Source organism: Dipodomys merriami, unplaced genomic scaffold (genome assembly GCF_024711535.1).
Source record: "Dipodomys merriami isolate MVZ:Mamm:240054 unplaced genomic scaffold, mDipMer1.0.p SCAF_1361, whole genome shotgun sequence".
Classification (NCBI taxonomy): domain Eukaryota; kingdom Metazoa; phylum Chordata; class Mammalia; order Rodentia; family Heteromyidae; genus Dipodomys; species Dipodomys merriami.
This window is the reverse complement of record NW_027202673.1, coordinates 117,808-123,123: the sequence shown is the minus strand read 5'-3', so window position 1 is coordinate 123,123 and position 5,316 is coordinate 117,808. Positions and strand designations below refer to the sequence as shown.

General features: G+C 33.0%; 1 pseudogene; it reads right to left on the bottom strand.

Moving 5' to 3' along the window:
- Positions 1-1,830: 1,830 nt before the first annotated feature.
- LOC138825254 (U6 spliceosomal RNA) lies at positions 1,831-1,927 on the bottom strand (annotated as a pseudogene).
- Between the last annotated feature and the right edge of the window lie 3,389 nt (positions 1,928-5,316).

The window sequence follows — 5,316 nt, the reverse complement described above, 5'->3', positions numbered from 1 at the left end:
TTCTAATTTGTGTCTTTTGAGACATAATATAATCATGTCCAATCACTTTTCCCAGATAATTTAAAGGTCATTCATGTTGAACTTTATCAGGAGCTATTATCAAACTGAATTTTGTTAATTGTTCTTCCATATCCTGTAATATTTTTTCTGTCTTTTCTCTAGTTTCATCGGCCATAAGTATATCATCCATATAATGAATAATATATGCCCCTGGATATTTTTCTCTAATTTGTTTTATAGCCCTTTTCACATATTGTTGAAATAAGGTAGGGCTGTTTTTCATGCCCTGAGGTAGCACTTTCCATTGGTACCTATTATAAGTTTGTTTAAATTAGCTGAAGGGACACTGAAAGCAAATCTCTTGGAATCTTCTGGTTGTAATTTTATTGTAAAAAAGCAATCCTGTAAGTTTATTATTATTATGTATCTACCCTGTGGGACTGCAACAGGAGAGGGTAGACCTGGTTGAAGGGCTCCCATGTCATGCATGGTCTCATTAATTGCCCTTAGATCTTGTAATAATCTCCATTTTCCTGACTTCTTTTTTAATTACAAAAAATGGAGTATTCCAAGAACTGGTAGTCTTTTCTATTCTTCCCTTGACTCAATTGTTCTTGAACTAAGTCCTGTATGGCTTGAATCTTTTCTTGAGTTAGGGGCCACTGATTAATCCATACAGGATCAACACTTTTCCATATTATTTTGTCAGCATAAAGCTGTTCCTCAGTGGCCCCTATGAAAAATTTTGCTCCTTCGATGAGGAGTCTATTTGTACTATTTTATTTTCATGTCTTGCATGATGTCTCTGCCCCATAAAGAAAAGGGCAAGGTGGGAATAACATAAGGTTTGAAGTGGCCTTACTGCCCTTCACATACCCATTTGAGTCTCTGAGCTGACTAAGCTACATTAGAAGCCATCCCTAATCCAATTAAGGAAGAAGAAGACCCTTGCACTGGCCAGGCCATAGGACAATCTTTTCCAGCTATACAGGATCTGTCAGCTCCTGTGTCTAAGAGTCCTGTCATTTGTTTTCCATTGACTTTAATGGCCTTGTAAGGCCTTTTGTCTGTAATTTCCTGAACCCAGGCTACAGTATCTGTGGTGCCAAACCCTCCTTTTCTGTTTTGAGTCAGTGTGGGATTAAGCAAGTTTAGATATGAGAGTAAAATATTTGGGCAATCCTCTGCCCTTTATTAACTTGAACAGTCTCTTTTAGAGACCTTATCATGACCTTTATAGTGGTAGGCCTCTGAGTCTATTACACCTGGTAATACCTCAAAATTCTTTTTATAGTTTGAGCCACCAGTGTACGGCAACACCAATACTTACTGTAAAAAATTCATGAATTCCGTGGAATTCTTCCAAGTGAATTGCCTGCATTGGATGTCAAAATGTATTCAAGAGTTTTTGTATACATGTATAATGATTTCTGCAGAGTTTGTGAAATTTTAATCAGAAATAATTTTAACTTATCTGTTTAAATGAATAGTACAGGAACTAAAGTATTTCTGGTGCTTGTCTGAAAAAGAATATTTTAAAATATTCTATGTTTGTATAATGTGTCCTTTCAGATTGTATTCCATATAGAAAGTTTTAATTTCCTTTTTTTCCTAGGTCCTAATATTATTTTTCTTTGGGATAAAATGAAAATGTTGTCTAATTTCAAAAGTTTTGTAAAGTTTATGGTATGTAAAAGACTTTCTGAGGTGAAGATTTAATACACTGATGTCAAACTAAATTTAATTATATGAATTACGTGTTTTGTTACACTTGTTATTTTGTAATCAACTTTTTAATAACTGTTTTTCATTTCTTGCATCTGAAGAAAGAAAAATACGGAATACTTCACAAATTTTCATATCATCCTTGTGCAATTGCCATGTTAATCTCTGTATTGTAATTTGGGAATACCTGCTGCTGAAGCATGTAGTATCTTCCAAATTTAAGCAGTTCATGATGCAATCTTTATACAGACTTATATCTACGGTTGCCTACTTGTAATAAGGAAACTATATTGTTCCTCACAATGCTACTGATCTTATTTCCCTAAAATTCTGTGAATAGTGGAAAAAAATATATTGTTCATCTTAATGCTCACATTTGCAAATTTTTTTTGTCAATGACAATTTTAAGTCTTTTTTATTTGGAATTTGATCATACTTTCAATAATTTATTGCTAGGTCCAAAGGTGATGGCTTTTTCATATACTAATTGATCCAACTGAATTAGCTTTGTGGAGCTAATGGATTCAAAGTAAGCCTTGCTTAAGAGCTACTTCTAACCTTCTGCAGTTGACATATTCCCAAGTGAGGTCTTACTGGCACAAATGTCTACCTGACCCTTTATTCTGACCAATCAGAATATCTTACCCTGACACCATAGATTGTTTTACTTGAACAACACTAATCTTAGTTACAAGGAATCATAGAGAGATGAACAGTTCAGTCATAACTGTTCAGACTAGAAGGTATTTTATCAAAATATAATTGTTTATTATATCTAACATTTCACAAGTAACTAAAGCCAAGAAGGGGAAAAAAATTGATCATATTCGTGATTACTTAATATCCTGGCCTGTCTACCATCCTACCAGGCAGGAAGCAGGAGAAGTCCAGATGTTTCTTCTCATTATTAGGCCTTAAATTGGTAATGTTTTCATCACAGTGTTTTCTCTTGCCTACAGGCTGTAAATCTACAAATAGTAAAGCTTTAGGTCCAACTCTATCAAACACTGAGGTAGAGATAATGTAATAATACTTTAAAACAGAGTTGCCTTTGATACTGTAACCACAACAGAACAATTCAAAACATGTGTCTTTTTTCTTATAGTATATATAGTTATATATTTTATATTTATATGTGCTGATTTTATATTTCACACAATGAAACTTACTAGAATTAGTTGATAATTTCACAAATAAATTAAAATTTATTTATTCCAATAAATAGAATTGGAATATAAATAATTAGGTTTAAAATGTATATTAGAATATAAAAAGTATCAACGCAGTGTCTTTGGTATAAACTTGTGATACATTCAAACTGTTTTGGTTTTCTGAATTCACATGGTAAAAAACCAATTTTGTTTTCCTCTATTCTATAAGGGATTTTACTCTGCTTCTCTGTTTATTGTTTCAATTCACTGATTCCAAACTGTTTTTCTCCATATTTCTGAAGCATTCCTACTGATTATGCCCAAATTTTTCTGATAAGATGTCTAACAAATATTATTCTTCTGCACGACCCAATGATTCCTAGGATCCCAGGTACCAGTTACCTGCATCATCAGATAACAAGGGCAAGACTTCTCACATAGGCCCATGCAACATACAACAAAGTAATTGAAGACCCATTTCAATTTCTCATTTCCTATATTTCAGGGCCACAGTTCCTTGAGATGCAGGATTTAGCAGTAAGCAATTGTGAAATGCAAGGCAACTTAAAATGAAAGATGAGATCACAAATTTTGAGAGTATGTACTATGATTCAAACATTCAACTTACAGATGGCCAGCCCATATCAGAGAACAAGTTCACAAGGTGTCATAAGATTATTTTTAATACCCCTCCCCTATGATTAATGAAAGATTTTAGTCCAGCATAAGTGGGCCAAAAATAGTTCCTGGAAGGATAGATCCATAATTGGTCTACCAAGATCCAGAAAAATTTACTTAGAGTTCAAATATAATTCAGAAAAACATTGAGAAGATCCTTAGTGCTGCAAAACACTGGGACTTCAGTACAACATGGTTCAGTGGTATAAAATGTCACTCTCAAACCAATGATAATCTACATTTAATCGACTGAAAGTTATTCCTTTACAAATTAACTTTTTAAAATCACATTCGCCACAATAACATTTGACAAGTAGATGATACTTAGTGACATTACAAGTTTTTCAAGTGTAGAGAGCAAGTTATAATAGAGTTGAATTATTTACCCAGCACTAATGCCAAACACGTTCAACCATTCATTGAAGTCTAGAAATAGTACCAACCACAATTTGTGTTTTTCAGTAGGAGCCTTCCGGAAATGTGTTAAATAGATCATCCTGCCAAATTTCAAACCAAAACGTTTGCTAATAAAGTAAATGTCATCATTTAATAAGGCACATTTTAAAATGTCACAAATAGTTGTCTTATCATATGTAATATTATGTTTTCCCTATCTGTGTAACATAGGGAGAAATATGACTTTAGGTCTTGAATATGGGTACTCATCAGAGATATGACAAACATAAAATCTGTCTTCTATTTCTATCACATTCCTATATAGGAATAAATTTTAGTTTTCTTCTTTTTCCAAAACTTATAGGTAGTAAAACATATTATACCATGTAAAATAAAACAATCACACTACTGTACAAAGCTATTTATAGAAATTGGTAGCTAGGAGTACATTCTATGCATTTTTTAACTTTCTTTTTGACTGAAGATTAATCTTCCAAATGGATGAGAATAAAATCATGTTTAGGGGCTTCACATCTCCTGTCTTGCAAATTGTTACTGCAGATGAATGAATTATGGAAATATAAGCTGACATCTGTTCAAGCATATGCAGAATGGAAACTCCATGAAATGTATATAAACCTTTCAAAGTATTAATAGACAGTTTAACAGGATGACTATCAGGAAGTTGAAAACAGAAAGAAATTATAGTAAAGACATAGAATGATTGAAAAATGAACAAGGGGCAAGTACAGCTAAATACTCATTGTACACATATGATAACGGAAGTGGTAAATCTGAAATAAATATTGGAGAAGCATTTGGTTGAGAATGATGGAAGGAGTGACTGTGATCCAAGAGCAATGGACAATTAGATGGATATATTTAATTGTAACACAATTGCACAACCTTTTGAAATTCAGTTTAAAAACACAACAAAAAACAAAAACACACAAAAATCACAACCAACCAGAAATCTCTAGAGAGGATGAATATTTCCTCCCAAAATTTTAAGCAGTTAATGAAGGGTAGTCTTGGGAAAAGCAAACAACGCTGTCCAAAGAGAGAAGTTTGGGATAGGAGAGAATTTTGAACAGATTTAAATAGATTGTTATAAATCACAATCACCTACATCTCCTGCAAATAGTATCTTTCTTCTAGGAGTTCTCTGTCTGAACTGGATAATCCAGTCGTGAGACACACTTGATAGCTTGTGAAGATAGAATGGAAGAAACAAGATCAAGAACGCATTACTCCACTGGAGAGAAAACAATCCTCCATATTTTCTCTAATCTTTCTTCACTACTCTTTCTTCATACTTTTAAGTCAATTGATTTTGAATTATATTTTTCCTTCTTTCTTCTGGCAA